This window comes from Ambystoma mexicanum, chromosome 1q (assembly GCF_040938575.1).
Source record: "Ambystoma mexicanum isolate Mex_15411 chromosome 1q, UKY_AmexF1_1, whole genome shotgun sequence".
NCBI lineage: Eukaryota > Metazoa > Chordata > Amphibia > Caudata > Ambystomatidae > Ambystoma > Ambystoma mexicanum.
The window spans coordinates 866749938-866767788 of NC_090922.1; the positions used below are offsets into that span (position 1 = coordinate 866749938).

The 17851-nt window shown below is 43.5% G+C and overlaps 1 protein-coding gene across 2 annotated transcripts in view; it reads left to right on the forward strand.

Moving 5' to 3' along the window:
• Positions 1-17851, forward strand: part of ZBTB41 (zinc finger and BTB domain containing 41) — a 744921-nt gene that overhangs the window by 18716 nt on the left and 708354 nt on the right. The window contains exon 2 of one of the 2 annotated variants that reach the window (XM_069641522.1): positions 3230-3362. The exons of the other annotated variant lie outside the window; for it this stretch is intronic. The gene's annotated coding sequence lies outside the window, so the exon portion shown is untranslated. The remainder of the gene's footprint in view (positions 1-3229; positions 3363-17851) is intronic. 2 annotated transcript variants of the gene reach the window in all.

Below are 17851 nucleotides of genomic sequence, written 5' to 3' on the forward strand. Positions count from 1 at the left end.
ACAAATGATTTGTGTACCAATTCCCAGCCACTCTACAGTTGGTTAACTTCCTAATGCATGTTGCGGAAGGGGGTGTTATTATTACATGAAGATGTCACTCAATACATCTTTCATTATTCCTCTACAAAGGTCTGCACATTTGATCTCTTCTGTACATACTTTTAAATTAATTTTTAAGACTCATTCAAACCTAGCCTCTTACATAAAGCATACATGACTTGTATTATCAACTCAGGTAATTCTAATCACAATGCATAGAAATTGGAGGAATCCAGCATGAAGCACTACATACACATTTTAAAGATCTATCTGGAATATCACTTCTGGGACTTGTGTCGCTGAGTTTCTAGTTCACTTGCAATGTTGTTTTGTTAGTTTTAAATCTAGTCTTGAAGGTTGTAAAGAGGCCGTCACTCCTGAGATTTTTGTAATGCCAACCACTCACCCTTAACGGAGAGCCCTACTGCTGCTGACCATTTATAGTACCATTTATCACATTTACTCCAAGTTAAGGTTTAATCTGTGTTTAAACTAGACATCATATACTCATCCATGACCCAGATTAGGATTTGAGGCAGGAGTATTTTACGCACTGTTTTTATAATCGGATTGTAAATTAAATTGTAAGAGTAGGAATGATTTCCCTCTGCAAGAGTGTAAAAAGTATGCAACAGGCAAACAAAACATGACTAAGATGAATAGAGCACGTAACCAAAACCGTTCTTAAGCAAAGATGTCTATCTTCAGTGTATTACATTTGTGTGAAACGTTCTCTAACACATGTGTATGAGCATGCCACATAGGTGCATATTTATGATAAATGCACACAACACAGCAAGTCCAAAAAATACTTTTGTGCAATGCAAGCACGCATTCACTGAGAAAGTATAATGTGTTTGTTAAAAGGATACTTCCCAAGTGTAACCACGTTTTCTATGTTATTGCTGCTAAGATTCTAAAATGCTAGACAAATAAATCTGCGTGTGTTATGCTCCTCTCCATGAGCAGCTACAGTCACAAAACACAAGAGAAGCTGAACAGAAAGAAACCATTTGATCTCTCAATGTGTGCTGTTTCTAACTTACTCAGTGCACACAGCTCAGAGAAAAGTGTGTTTTCAGACCACTCTTTCATGGCCTGCAATTTCTTCCATACAGACAAGAATCAAATGATTTGTTCTGATTTCTGTCAAGTCACCTGCCCTTAGCACCGCCCTCTGCTTTTACAGGTGCGTAAATGATACACCTTGAAACAAAAAAGTTGTTCTATTTGCCAGATTTTAATTCGTAAAAAGACCCAGTACGGCATTTATCTGGAGGCCTGCATGTAAGGCTGGGAGAAACTAGAGCACTGTGTAAGGAGGCATTTCTGAAAGCCCTGTCTGTAGCTCTGGTGCTCCATTGTGACCTGTTTGTCCCAAATTGGTTTCCCCCAGTGCAAAAACTTCCATGATCTTGTTCTTCTGTCCTTCCGTCCAAATATGTTTTCCCCAGAGGAGGGATTGCATAACTTGAATGACCGGAGGGGGGTGCTCACATATACTGGTAGAACAGCAGCATTGAAATAAGTAGACATTCTTTTTGTAACTTTTGGGGTTCCAGTGGCAGGCAGGCAGGGCCTTGGTGGTGTCCACCCGGTGAAGCAGAAAAATCATTTGCATGGTGTTTGTAGCAATGAGGATTTTGCTGTATATAAATGTTCAGGGGAGGTTGACAAAGGGCATGGCCACATCACGGGCTAATTCCCAAGTGGTCTCTCACATGCGAGCTGGCCCAAACTCCTTTATAAGACATTACAGGGTAAATGTTGCAAGTCAGGCAGCCTGCATAATTTGTAGCAATGTACTAATCTCTGGCTTGTACTGGGAGTTAATACATTGGGGATGCTCAAGAGGTTAAATCTGCTGGATCATGTGCATGTATGGAGGGAGCAGAGTGGGAGAGCTTTAATGGTATTGGGCACGAGAGGTGGCGTTTGGTTGTCCTTCGCAACAATAAATTTCCCCTTCAAGTGCACAAAGCTTTTCTTGAGGAGACCCTGGGCCAACTAATTCGTTAAGTTAAGAGACTAATGGGTGGGGACTTTAATATGTGGGCAGACCCTAAGCAGGATAGGAGGACCACAGGGGTTGATGGAGACCAGATGACGGCAGCAGGAAGAGGGTGTCTCTGAGAATGCCTGGACACATCTGGATTGCAGGATGTTTCGAGACCGCTCCACCTGTGGTTTACATTCTGTTCCCCTCCCCCCCCCATGCTACCGATACACGCATGGACTACATTTGCCTGGGTAGCGAAATTATGGGAAGAGTTGAAACGTGTGACCTTGTGCCCATTATCTGGTCTGACCATGTTATGGTCTATATGGGATTTTCTCTTGTGAGGTTGCAGTGCTGGGACTCGCTATGGAGATGCAATGACTCACTGTGGAAAGATGCAAGGTTTTGCAAGCAGCTGATGACGGCTATTGGGGAATAGTTCGATATAAATGATATGGGGAAGTGGAATTCTGCATTGTTTGGGAGATGGGGGGAACAGAGAAATCCAAGTTATGGAAAACTACGTCCCATGCACACTTTCCAAAGGGCAATAAGCCTAAGAGATATTTTGACAAAAATATTTAGTCCAGGGTTAGCTTTTTCACAATAGATATTTCATAATCCAATAAGTAAAGGTGCTTTACAAAAAGTAAAATTCATTCATTGACTCCTTTTGGTTAGAGAAAAACAGGTCTTCTCCTTTTTAATATTTTCAAGTTGGCACAACGCGTTTCGAGATTCATATTCCCTTCATCAGGGGCATAGATTCCAACAATAATTTGCACAAAGATCTATAGAGACAGAAATTAATCAAACATTCTTCATTTACATGTGCTTCTTTTATCTGGCTCTCGCTGGGTCCATTTTCAACTTCAGATATCATTACGTGCGCACGCGCTTGAGTGAAGTCACGCGCTCACGCATGCGTACATCATAACACTACACCGCTCGCGTGAGTGACGTCACTGCTTTACGATGCTACTCACGCATGCCCGAATGATGTCACCCAATTAAAATGTACCATATATAAACAATCCTGCGCTGGATGCAGTCGAAAAGCAGCGCTTTCTGACCGCATCCCCGCCGTGGATTACCATTTCTACATCTTTTCCTAGTAAGTCTTGCTTTTTTGTTGGGCTGCCTCTGTGCCCATTGACACCACAGTGTATTGATGCTCTTCTTCTCCCCTAGGACAACGGAGCAAGCTTTCGTCCATTTCAACATGACACTACCAGACCACATCATGTTGTTTCAACTTTAAAGATTTGGGGCCTTTAACACGCCCTTTTGGAATATCTTCTTCTTCAATCTGTTTAGAAGAAGGGTGAGTTTACCTAGGATTAGTTTCTTCCCAAACATTTTTTTAAACTGAATATAGGCATTGTTGGGACTGAATACACTAAATCTCTTTTACTACCCGGATTTAAGGTCCAGATGTTCTTTAGACCTCATCTTTTTTTAAAAAAAAACTGTGGAGTATTGAATAGAAGTATGTTACTGACAAAAAATACGTATTCCTGGCTAAAATATTTTTTATTAGCAAAATCAGGTTTCTACTGACACTTGTAACAGTATGGCCATCATAATAAGTTTTTGATCACAAAAGAAGTTTTTGTTTGTAATTCTGTTATCTCACTTTTTACGATTGACAATATTAGTAAATGTTTGATTAATTTCTGTCTCTATAGACCTTTGTGAAATTATTGTTGGTATCTATGCCCCTGATGAAGAGAATATGAATCTCGAAACGTGTTGGGCCAACTTGAAAATATTATAAAGGAGACCTGTTTTTCTCTAACCAAAAGGAGTCATTGAATGCATTTTTTTTAATTAACTTTTTGTAAAGCACCTTTACTTATTGGATTATGAAATATCTATTGTGAAAAAGCTATTAACCCTGGACTAAATATTTTTGTCAAAATATTTTTGTCAAAATATCTCCTAGGCTTATTGCCCTTTGGAAAGTGTGCAGAGGCCGTAGTTTTCCATAACTTGGATTTCTCTGTATTCTAGTGAATTCCAGCCCTGATACCAAGGCTGAGTCTTTTTCCCCTGCACCATAAATTCTCTTAAAACATTCTATTGAATTATACTTACCTTTCATTATGCTTATCTTCTAAAAGAATTTGTGTGCAAGTGTATTTCAGTGTTTTGTTGTTTGGGAGATGGCCACGGCTACCTGGTGGGGATTATTAATCAGGAAAGGTGCAAATAAGCAAAGGGAAAGGAATCTTCTTGGGATTGGATTGAGGGGCAATATTGACTCCCTGGAGCAAAAAATACAGGTTTGTGAGGAAGGCAGGGAGAGGTTGATACAAGAAGTAAGGAGAGGAATCAAAATCCCTCGAGCTGGGTAAGATTATGCGACAACTACAATTCTTGAAACCGAACTACTGTGAAAAGTGGGATAGATCGGATGGACTTAACGGCCCGCTTGCGGGGTCAAAGGGCGGAAAGATCAGTGCTCCAGAAAAGATTTTGAGGTGGGAGTATTTTACTCCCTATTTTTAAACTTTGGGAGTAAATGTGATTTTAAGAGAGTAAAAATGACTTTTCTCCCTTGCAAGAGAGTAAAATGTATGTAACATCCTGTCGACATGTATGGAAATCATTACTAGGCGGCAGATTTTTGCATTGTGACAGAATACACCTTTCATTAATTCTCTAAGGTCTGGCCATTTGATCTCTCCTGTATATATTTAAATCTTGAAAACACAAAGACCTAGCCAATTACATAGTAAAGCAAGCATGAATTGCATTGTGTGTTTTGAGGTTCGATAGCAAAATTGTCTTTTGATGTTTAATGAAAGTCCTCATTTCCTGGAGCTATTACTACCTTATGGTATGCCAATGTTAACAGTGAAGAGAGGCAAGCACTCCATGCTAAATTCTATACCTAATCACATGGTCAAATGGTTATTTATATAGCACTTTTGGCAAAGCGATGTACATAGAACATATTTATAACAATTATCACCAAACCGAAGTCGGTACTCCTTTATCGACCTCGAAAGGATGAAAGGCTGAGTTGGCCTTGTCAGGATTCGAACCTGCAACCTACAGATCTTGCGCAGATTGCAGCAACAAGTGCTCAACCTTTTTAGCTATCTTATTGGCTAACATTCTTCAGAGGTCGGTTAACTGAGTATCGAGTGAGGTTTAATAATCACAGTACCTAGTTGTTGAACGAAACATGTATGAGGTGCTACATAAAGTTAAATACCTATCTGAATTATCACAGGGGTAGGTTTTGCCGAGTTTCTGTTTCAATTACAAATGTAACTTTCATTTGTTGGTTTTTTAACAGAGCACTTCGTGGAGAGTCAGGTTTTGGATGTTTTAATTGTAGTCTTGAAGATTTGAGAGGCTAGAACACCTGTGAAACGTGTAATGACGTTCACCCTTGAGCAAAGACTCTGCTGCCACTGGCCATTTATAATAATGTACCCCATTGACTGCAAGGTTGAATGGATGTAAATAGACTGTGCATAGTCATCATTTTACACACTGTTTTCATAATTAGAGTGTAAAAATTATCTGCCTCTGCATGATTATGCACACATCGCCGGAACTCTGAAAAATACAATTGTGTAATACTGGTTTGCTTTCTCTACAAAATATTAATTCTCAATTGCATCTTAGTTTTCCATTTTATTAATTATACAATCCTAAAATGCTAGCAAAATAAATATGCAGAGGTCCACACACACACAACAGAAGCTGAATGGAAAGAAACCATTCCTTTTATCATGTTGTGCAGTTTCTCGTTTTAAAAGGCTTCAGAGAAATACACTCTGCTTCGGAGACTTTTACCCATGGCTTGAATAACATCATGTATATAGATAAAGATCTAAAGAAGCCTTCTGGTTTCTGTCAAGTAACCTGACCTTTACACTGCCCTTTGCTCTAAACTTGTGTGTAAATGTACACAGGAAAATAATAAAGCTGTCGTATTTACAAGATTTTCATGCATAAAAAGTCCTAGTACACACCTTATCTGGGGGCCTGGGAAAGGCGGTTAATAGGATCAAAGGGGTGAATGGACAAGTTGTTAGATCCTCCGAGGGGATAGCGGAGTGCTTTGCCAAATTTTATGAAGGGCTCTATAGCTCGGGTTGGTGAGGCACAGATTGATTCATGTTTGCGGGGAATAACACTGCTGGTGTTAAGTGAGGACTATGTATTAGTGGTGAATGCGCCTTTTAGGCTAGAGGAAGTTCTTCTTGTAGTTCGGAGGATGCAGGCTGAAGGCACCTGCTCATGACTGTTTCACAACTAGATTTTAGAAGTCTTTCATGGTAGTTCTTTCCCCGTACCTAATTAACTTGTTCGACCGCATTCTAGAGACTGTGAGGGCTCCATAGTCCTTTCGCTGGGCCCTTATAACTGTGATTCCTAAGGATGGGAGGGAACCAAGGTCATGTGGGTCCTATCAACCCATATCCCTGCTTAACCTGAACGCAAAGATTTTTACTATGGTGTTGGTCTCTAGACTGGAGAATCGGATGCCTTGTTTGGTACAGGTCGATCACGCTGGTTTTATCAAGGGGATACAAGGGGCAGACGCCTTGTGAAAGACTTTACATCTGATGGACATGGCTCGAGGGAAGGGTATTAATCCAACGCTCCTGGCCTCGGATGCAGAGACGGCCTTTGATAGGGATGATTGGGCCTTCCTGTATGCAGTTCTGAGGAAATATGTGTTTGCGAGGAATATTCTTACCTGTATTTGGGCCGTCGGCGAGGGGGTAGCCACAACCCGGCTAGGGGGTAGCCACAAGCCTCATCCTCCTGGAAGGGAATGATAGTGTCCATGATCCTATATGAGAAAAGGTAACTGAGGATTGTAGGAGAACAGAAAGTGTGTTTATACCTCCATCGGGAGATGCAGAACTCATTTAATTTGGTGAAGGTTTCCTGTCATGGAGGCTGGTGCCTCAAGAGTACAGTACTGTGAAAAGGAAGAGTGGGACTTGGAGTAATGGGAATTACAAATAACTTATCTGGGTAGGTGGCTACTCAAATCTGTGACCTCTTGGAAGACAAACTGAAACGCACAAAACATCATCCAATAACTCTTCTTTTCATTATGAATGCTTATTTGACACACTCTGATGTTTTGCCCTTTTGTGGAACTTTGCATTTTCTTTTTGTTACATAATAACAAGCAGCAGGCAGGTCCCGGAGGTCTGGTGCGTTCCAATGCAGGGGTAGGACGCTGAGGCGGAGCCCCCACCAGAAGTTGGTCCCCCTCCTCCAGAGGGTAGGTGGGTAGGGGGTGAGGGGGGAGTGGCAGCCCGATGTGCCTCCTGGGGGGCCAGATGGCTGAGGCTCCCACCACGGCACCGATCGCCAAGCTGGGCCGCCTGGGTCCGCTGCGGCTCACCGGCGGGGATAGGTGGGGTTCCCAATGTCCTCTGGCCCCACTCGAGGGCTAGTCGCGCCCCTTCTCCACGGGTCAGCACGGTCGGAGCTCTTCTCGCCTCGAGCGGGCGGCCAGGCAGCGGTCTCGGGTGGGGGCGGTCCGGGATACTATTCAGATGGGCCGCGGGGGGGTGGTCAGGAGCTCCCAATCCCTGTTTGCGGCTGCGGGCACTCGCCTACAGTCCTTCTCTGAAGCTGTAGGAACCCCACTTGGGTCCGCCCGCCATCTTGTGTTGCCCCAGCAGCGGCCTCCTGATCTTCCTCGATCCCGCTCCAGACCTCCAGCGGTTGTTAGCTGGTCGTTTTCTCCCCACCTGCTGCCCGTTTTCTCCCCACCTGCTGCCCGGGGATTCCTAATGTTGCACCAGGTTTGTTTTTGTTGTGGGGCTAGCTGAAACTTCGCCTTTGTTAGCTATAGCTGTGGGCTTCCACGGAGGCCATTAGGAGAGCGACCACATCGCTGGTGCTCCAGGCCATGCCCCCCCAATGCACCAATTTTAAGATTGCTAATTTTGACACGTCTCTTCTTCACATTTAAGACTCTCAAAATAATATAATTCCGATGCCCCAATAAAAAGTGCAGTATGTGCTGCACCTGGAGAACCACCAGTGCCATATATAAATTAATCCCCATGCACCCTGTGTATTCCTTAATTGATAGACCTGTGTATTTTTTTATTTTTTTAAATAAACACATTGGTACACGCTTCATCAAACATGCTTGAGATTTTGCTTTGAAACCCTTTACAAGACTGGTATATGATCAAAAAGAAATTACTGTGCAGCATCCTGGTTCTTGTCCACAAATGTGAAAATACCCTCCTGGCCGCGAACTCTACCCCCCCCCCCCTCCTCCTCCTCCCAACCGTTGCCGCGTTTCCTGGTACTTGATTTGTGTGGGAAACCATGCTTCAGTGGGACTTTACTTGTGTTTTATTAGGCATAGCCTCCTTTTCTATTGGTAACATATACCGGGCAGGTGTTTATTGCTATGACTTTTGCCCCACTCAAACACAATTTATATATTTTCAAAGCAGACATAACCCTTTTTTTTCTTTACAAATGCTGTAACATACAACATTACATAATTATGCTTTAAGGCACAAACCAATGTAACAGTGACGGCATGATGAATTGGTAAGACCCTCAAGCATGCTACAAAAGACACACGAGATACACATTGCCATAATATGTAGCACAAATGGATGTACAAGGCAAGGTTCAAATAGGCAACTTTAGCAAGCTATTGCAGTTTTCCTCCTCAACTATTCCTACCTTCTGCCAAATGTCAGATCCTATAACAGAAGGATTCACCATAATGCCCTCACCCCATGCACTTCTGTCTCACAGAACAAATGATTGACACCAGTGTGCTTCTACAGAAATTGAAACCTTCTCCAAGAAGAGTCCGACAAAACCTGTGGCTTTTTTAGGTTTAAGTTTCTTAACCATGAAACACAAGTTAAAGCTATAGCCAGAATTGGCTTCCTCCAACTAAGATCTACTAGTTACATTATGCATTTCAGTTGTGAAATGGCAACCAACTCATGGTATCCTCCTACCCAGGTGATTACATCATAGAAGAGCACAACCTTCATCCCTTCAAACCTGCTGGTCCACCAGGCCACAATAAACAAAACTGTGCTGATAAGCAATGCTTCGGAGGTCAGTCCCAAGCTGGTTGTCTCACTCACACAACGCACCCCCCTGCAATAGACTTGAGACCAACCAGGTATGAGTTTTTTTTTCTAAACTATCACAGGTATATGGGGGTTCTGAGTAGCCAACCTAGTGGACGAGCAAGGGTTTTTCACACTTGGTCTTAAAACACTCTCTCTGGGTAATGTTGGCTTAGCAGTAAGTCAGACCTAAGAGAACAGGGGCTTGGTCCGTACGTACATACGTACAATTTGCAACGCATAGAGATCCACGCAGATGTATACAAATACTCTTCATTGGGCCAAAAACACATGCAGGTAAACATTTAAGACTACTATATACTACACACACTAATATATACACATTTATGTACGCAGTAGATAGTTCCAAAGGTGGACTACACAGCCATTTACTTGAAACATTTGTACTGTTGCTTTGATTTATTATTTATAACCTCTATATAAAGTGGCCAGAGCAAAAGTGGTTACACATATATAAAACCACCTGTACTATAATAAAAAAGCACCTTTTGGGTAAGGTAGGTTTGGAAAAAGAAAGGGTATCAATCCTGATTCCTACTTGCACAAACATCCCCAGGGAGGAATCTAGGCCAGAACTCCACTGCCCACGGCCAGGTAAGCGCAGTGTTGGGGAGGGGTTTTTATGCCCAAGCAATCCCTATGGGACGAGGTGGGCCGCAAATATGGTATGTATATCCACTCAGCACCTGAACTCCGACTCTAAGAATTGCCACACCAGGGGAGTAAGAATCACTGAGTCTAACTACTCCTACCGTTGGTTATGTTACACAGGGTCCAGGGTTACAGTTACAGTAGCTGAAGTAGGTGTCACATTTGAGTTCCAAGCTCTCAAGCAGATTTGTTTCCAGAACACTCCTCCTCCCATGGACAAAACAGACTTCCTTGGACGACTACCACAGACAACCCCCAGGAGCAGCAAGTTGCTGAAGAAACCAGTCGGTGGTCAAGCTCAGACCTTGGCTCTGGTCAAACACATATTCAAGTGAGACCCCTTTTCCAGGTGACAGGATTCCTGGGGAACAAGTTAAAAGAACTGTCAGGTTTCAAGTTCCTACTCGAGACCATATTTGCTGCAGGGCTGGTGCCTCTTTAGTGGATGATCAGCCCCCATGGGGGATCCAGGGGCACTTCTGAAGTCCATAGAAGAGAGAACATGTTACAGGATATGAGACTGGTTAGGCCTAACATTCTAAAATTCACTCCAGTATCGCCCCAAGAGGTGTTAAAAAGTATAGCTTACCTCAAACCATCAAATTGCCAAGGGGACGCATGCCCAGCTTCTGTCTTCAAGGATGCAGCGTGCATACTCGCTCCCTTTATCACATTGCTTATAAATGCCTCCTTCCGTACATGCACCGTACCTACTAATTTGAAGAATTCATGGTTGCTTTCTCTTTTTAAAAAAACATCTTTCGACCCTAGCATACCTACACATTTTAGACCAATCACAACAGTACCATAAAGAGTATAGACAAAGCAGCATACAATCAGATACAAAACTTCCTGGAGTCCAACAAGCTACTTGGCCTCCGTCAGTTAGGCTTCAGGCCCCAACACGGCACAGAAACGGCCTTGATTGACCTTAAGATACAAATTGACGACCTCAGAGATAAAGGAAACTCAGCCCTCTTGCTCCTGCTGGATCTATCGACTGCCTTTGATTTGGTTGATCACAAGATTCTGTGCAAACACCTTTCCACAACGGCGCACTTCTCAACAGAAGCAACAGCCTGGATCAAGTCCTTGGATCAAGTCCTTCTTAAGCAATAAGTCTATGAGAGTTTTCTCTGCATCGGCCGCAGCGGACCCGATGCCCATATCTTGTGGAGTCCCTCAGGGATTGTGTGTATCATTCACCATGTACAATGCATTTACCAAACCACTGTTTGATGACTTGGATCATCTGGGTGTCACCTACACAAATTATACAGATGACACCCAGATCCTTATTCCACTGACGGGTGACTATGACAAGGACTAATAGATTCTACCTCATCATTCAGGCATGGATGGCCAAACATGGTCTATGCCTGAATGATGAGAAAACTGAGCTCCTCTTCCTTGCCACCACTATCAATATTGCCAAACTGGGTGACCAATACCGATCCTTTAATATTGATGGAAACAATATTAAAGTCGCCAGCAAGGTAAAAACATTGGGTTTTTACCTAGATTCCTCTTTAAACATGGGCAAACAGGTCAGCGCAATAGCCTCTGCAACTGCATAAACCTGCAAGCTCATTCGTGCCTGCAAACTCTTCCTCTCCACAAAAAAGCTGTGTTACTTTGGCCAGAGCCATTGTCTTATCCAAAATCCACTACTGTAATGCACTATACCTGGAGGCTAATAAACACATTACCAAGAAACTCCAGATCCTGCAGAATAACGCTCTCAGAACAGCCCTGAGCATTTCTCGCAGACAACACATCTCCACTATAACAAGGGACAACTGGCTTTCCATCAAGGAAAGAATTCAACTTAAAACAACATCTTTAACCTATAAATGCCTCAATAATTCAGCCCCAGAGTATCTTACCAATACATTTTCTATAAAACACTGCACGCGATTTACCAGATCCTCCAACTCAGGATGTCTACAAGTACCTAGATACAAACTCAAAAAAGCAGGCAGCAGCAGCTTCCCGGTTTTAGCTGTCCAACTTTGGATCAATCTCCCCTCAACATGAAGAACTAATCAATCCTTCCACAACTTTAGGAAAAATATGAAGAACTGGCTCATCACTAGCTCCCTACTAGTTTCATTAGCCGTCCTCCATCTGAATTTTGTTCAGCATTTCTTAGCTCCCCAAACATTATGTTTTGCCTGCCCTATCTGTACATAGTCCCTTTTGCTATAAATGATATTAATGACCTTTTCCTGTAAATGACCTTATTTTGTTTTTCCTACTGTGTATTTTGTATATATGTTATATATTCTGTATTGCCTGTTCTATTTTCGCTGTGTGTAACTATGAAACTGCATATCCTTGTAACGCGCCCAGATACCTCAGGGTGTGGTGCGCACTATAAATAAATAAACAAACCAACAAACATAAAGAAGAAGGTACTGACTAAGGTCTTCCCAGATCATTAGAGATGAAGGAGAGGATCCCCAGGGGATGGCTTGGGCAATGATGTTTCTTTCAGCTACAGTCCTCCAGGTGTTCTCAGTGCAGTCTTCTCTCTTTGGAATCTTGGTTGAGGGCTACTCCAGCACAGAAATGGGAAGGATCTGCACCATTTAAACATGTATTGACTGTCCAGTCATGCATAGCCAGCTATACTACATCTGCCCAGTAGCAGATATTGCCTTGGCCTTTCCAGTCACCCAATGCACTCACCAGGAATCCAAGGTCAGAATCCCACGAGTGCCTGCTCTTGTGGAGGTTTCTGTCCAGATATGGCCAAAGGACATGTTTTGAAACACGAGGAGCAGACCTTTTGAGTACAGTGTGCTGAAAAAAGGATTATTGTGTAAACAAAACAAAGATGGTGCACAGCAGTGCACTGGAAAACATTTATAATACACTGTTCACTGCCAACTTCCAGTCCTTGGCACATCAGAAAGGCATTAAAACTATTGCAAGACAAAAAGAAAGACAGTGGGCCTCATTACGGGTCTGGCAGGAACCGTGCCGGTACTACCAGCGGGTTGCCGCCGGACCCATAAATATTTACAGGCGCCTGACTTACTGGTAACACCGGGGTATTACGACCATGGCGGTCCGGAAAGTCAGGCGCCGGTAAATTGTAATTCCCATAGAGTTCCACAGGGCTCGGAAGCAACGAACGGTGCCAATGCTTCTGTTACGGTCTGCATACCGTTGCCGCTATGCCTGCCAGGGTCCAACCTGTCTGGCACAGCGGCTCCAGCATGCAGACCTGTAATATGTCAGTCCAGAAACAACGGTGCCAGTAAGCTTAGCGGCACTGTTGTTTCTGGACCGGCAGGCTCGGAATGAGCCCCATTGTCCCTGTACACTGTGCTGAAGGTGGCTTGTTTTACAAAGGAACATGCAAATTTGATGAAAACCCTCTCTGCACTGGCAGAGTCAGGGGCTGACCAGTAGACAAAATAAGTGAATTGAGCAGGTGATTGGGGCTAAAAAGGCCCAAGTCCTATCAAAAGAAGCCTGCATACTAAAACATGCACAGATATATTACAGGTTCCTTTGAAATTAATTAGGGGTGGGAGGAGACGAAAAGGAAACCTTCCCTAATGATACCTGTGAGCACTAGTGTGCCAACATGATTGCCCCTCAGGCTGGACCCAGCAAGGTCAGTTTCAACTATGGGAGGCCCCCTTTAGCGCACAGGACATCAGTGCCACCCAGCGAGCACAGGCCCAGGTGGGCTTATGAACAATCCTAACACTAGATTAAGGCTGGCCTCTGGGATCAATAGTCTTGTCCGCTCTCTCAAATGCATGCTACACTTCAGTTACGGGATAAAAAGGCCTCTCAAATTTGTTAAACAATCAGGATGTCACTCTGAACAAAAATGGGTTATGTTTAAAAATGACTGAGGAAATGCCTCGGTAGGAATGTCTTTATAATTAATGATGGTTGTGAGTACCAGGTGGTGATGGAGTAGATTAAAAAGGGACATAGATCGGGGCTTTGACTAGGGAACACATGTAAATAGGATAAATATACAGGGCCTTGAACCATTATCTATGTTTGAGTAATATATATATTTACAATCCTGAGTGACAACTAAGGAGGGGTGTGATGTGGTTTAGTTTGGCATGGTCAGGGTGGGGATAGGAGACGCTGGCTCACCAGCTAGTAGTGTAGGTTTTGAAGAGTTCTACTCACAAGCTGGCTTTAATGGTTAGGAGAAAGCATTCTGGTGGAGTAGGGCAACTAGGGTGGGAGAAGGCATGGGGGTGTAAGGCACGGAGTATTTGGGGAGAGTGTTGTATCTCGGAGTAAAGCGAGATGCAGTCTGCAAGGTATTGGGGGTGGTAGTAAGAATTTGACAAACGTAATTGAGCGTGGAGAGCCATGCAAAATGGTGCCAGTGAATGGCATTGGGAGAGGAACTGGCTGGGGTTATAGTGGGTGTGTGCAGTGAAACTGAGTGGAGAAAGAATAGAGGACAAGACTAAGGAGCAGGTTTCGAGTTTGCGAGTAAACGTTACAAAATCAGCCTTGGATGCATGATGAGAGAGGTGGGGATAAATCCTCCTTATATTCAGGAAGTAGCTCCTGAGCAGTGGCTGTAGTTGTGATACATTGTGGAGTCTGAGGTCACTGCTGATAACCCTATGTGACCCTTTTGTGATGGAGATGCTGAACAATTTGCATTAGAAGCAGGGAGACAGGGAGAAAGTTAACATCTGTCTTGGAGTTTTTTTTTGTGTTTTTTTTTTTACATCTCCCAGTGTAGAGCTATCCGCTGTAGGATAACTGTGACACAGATGGTGATGTGTTATGAGATGTCCAGGTGAAGGATGGAAAAGAGAATAATGTTTTTTATCAGCAAAGAAGTTACCCAGGAATGAGGTCTACAGGATGAATAGGAGTGGGCTGAAGACTGATCGCTGGTGAAGGCACAATGATGAGGGTGTGGAAGAGGAGGAGTTTAGTTCAGTGAAATTGTAATGGAGATGGAGCAGTTAGACAGACCAGAGGCAACCCAGTCAAATTAGGTCCCCGTCAAGCCAAGAGAGGAGCATTTGAAGGATGATCTATTTTGCTCAAGGCATCATAGGGTGAGGATAGAGACTCTTGGCATGGATGGAACTCCCTTGTGAACTGTATCGAGTATTCAGTGAAATAATAGCCAGTCTATAATGGAGGTTTTATCAAGCTGCTTCTAATGGGGTTTTACTTCCACATTCAATGCATCAGATTTAGATTATTATATCAGCGGAGCACTTTACAGAGGTGTACAACATCACAGATGCATAACGGAGAGCTTTTCAGTGATAACAACAGAACAGATATACAACGGGGGGTATGTTAGGGAGAATTCTGATTTTTGTGCTAATTCCCTTCACCCTTAGTGACCCCCAGCTGTTTTGCTGGATTTAGGACTTTTTAATTTTAACCCTGGAGCGAGTGAGACCTTTTTCTAACTCTCACGTGTTTTTACCTTATTTTGATGTTGTGTTTTCAATGTTTTACTCCATAGGCATCTGTTTTTGTATGGTGACACACAACACCTTTAGTGCAGTGTTACAGATGACTCCTTTTAGATTTCTCATAAGGTTTAACTACCTTTTTCTTGTGTGAACTACAGTTCCCAAAAATCGTAAAGTGAAATTGACTTTACTTACCTTTTCTCTTTTGTAGGTCCAGCACGCCCCATCTTATGTGGAGTTCTGGGGGTTACCTAGTAGGACTTTATCCTACTCTCTTATGTAACATTTCCATGTTACCCTCACTACTTTAAATGGCTGGTGGCATTGGTTTACTTTTTCCTACCATTGTGCTTTTCTACTGCAGGCTGAGCCCTCAGCTGCAGTACACCACCCATGGGTGATCATTTTGTCAAAATGGCCCCTTTCTTCTTTTTTAATTTTCTGTTTGTGAGGTCTTTCTTGGGTTTTACTCTTTTCGTTGAGACAGGTTTGAGCCCTTTGTTTGTCTTGCCTTTGGCATGCTTCAGCCCTGGCTCCAGTGTGTCTGGAAGGACAGGCTGTGAGGGAGGGTCCCAAAATTCCCCTGTCCTTTGTCTCTAGGAATGCCTGAATGCAACTAGTCCTGATTGGCTGGCCTGCTGTCCTTTCAGGACAGCCACCCTGCTGTGTGATTGACAGCCTAGGCTGTGCATGAATGGAAGAAACCTGCTTAAAAGGCAAGGGTTTTGGGACTACAGGCAGAGTCAACCACTGGGAGAAACACCCGAGGAAGAAACCACGAACAAAGCTTGCTGCAACCTCCTGGACCTTTTGAATTGCCCGTTGAAGCCCTGCTGCTGTGCTGACCTCCTTTTTCACTTTGACAGAGAAGCTCCAGATGGAATGACTTCTCCCCTTGGGTTAGTGGGACCAACTAACCCTGAGACAAACTCCACTGGACCACCATCCCCGACTTGCTGTGCCTCTCCGTTGCTTCGGAAGCCCAATGCCAGGGGTTAAGTGTCTGTAGTTAAGCTCAACGTCTGCCGCGGAATGTATCCAGCTAGAAGCTCCAGGAGACTCCTAAGAACTCCTAAGATCCGTCCAGAAGCAGGACCTCCAGATCCAGAGTCATCTCACCAGAGTGCGGGACCAAAGGAGCAAAGAGATTGCACCCGGTGTCAAAGATCCACAACAGTGCTGTTTGCTAAGCGTTGAAACCGTGAAATGCCACTGAACCGAAAAGAGTCCGTAGCTGCTAACAACCACCCAAGTACCGCTGCAGGAGCCCTCCAGACGTCCTCCCTCTTGTCCCCACGATTGAAGCTCAGGAACAAGGGTCTGCATGGCTCTAGCAAGACAGAATCCAGCTGGACCACTCACCTTCAAACCATACTGAAGATACTGTTTAGGCTTGGGGTACTTACCTTATTGCCTTTTAGCCGCGCTCTTCTCAGTTGGGGATTACATTGGCTTACCTTTTTAGAGTTGATTTCAACTCTCTTCCCACAGGATTAACAGCTTGTGACCCTACACATAATTTTTCTAAGGACTCTCCAACCTTGTGCAAGACTTTGATCTAAGAAGTGCCTCTGATCCATAGACTATGTCCCAAATGACTGTGGCTGTCCTGGCTCCCTGAAGACTCTTCTCGTCCATTGAGCCATTAATGCTGTTTGTCCCTCATAGGTGGTAGCTTGTTGTATACTGTTACCGCTGGCAAAGTCTTATCTAGATTTCATTGGAAGATTTAGTTGTCCTCACATATACTGAGAAACTGTCTAACCATTTTCCTTCCCTTCACTAAAATTTCCTTTCTGCAACCTCAGACTCTGCAAAGTATTCTAGTGAGCTGTATAAATGCCATTCCTATCCTTGTGATTGAAGTCACCTCAGGGTATAGGAATTGTGTAAGAAGCTTATCCAAAGATTATCCACTAACTTGTTTTGATTCTGGAAAGTCATTTTAAAGTATATTTTCTTGTTACAACAAATTGCCTTTTTAAAGAACGCTTATTTAAAAATTGGTGTTAAATAACTTTATAACTGAAACCTTGAGTGTAAGCATTGCTTGGCTACTTCTATTTACGGATTTAATTTGTACAGCTCTACAGCTCACATTCTTGAGATAGGCCTGACTGCTCAGTCACACTACCAATTTGTGTAGTACATACCTATACCAAAAGGTGGGTTACCTAATACCAAGCAGATAAGTGTTGTGTAGTCTCACACAGTGTGACAGCACCAATTCTTACCTAACAGGGTAGGATACAGAGGGGGACGGAGGAGGGGTAAAGCTGTACCTGGGAGCGGAGAGGAGAGGGACGGGCATCGTCTAGCGAATCAGGTGGCATGAGGGGCAGTCCTCCTTAAACCGGGAAAAGATGGCTTTGCCAATTTCATATAGACCCCTTTTGCTGTTAAACACAGGCACAAAAATACTCAGCGCAATCCTGGCACAACTTTTATACAGAGGGTGATCGTTCGCCTGGTGCTTAATACTGGGCAGAAATGCAATGTCAAACCTACCTAGACTGTTTGCTGTGCTAGAATTCAATGCAGATAGGGAAGGATCTGAAGAAGTTGCAAGTTTGATGCCAAAAGGCTTTTGATTTGCGGAA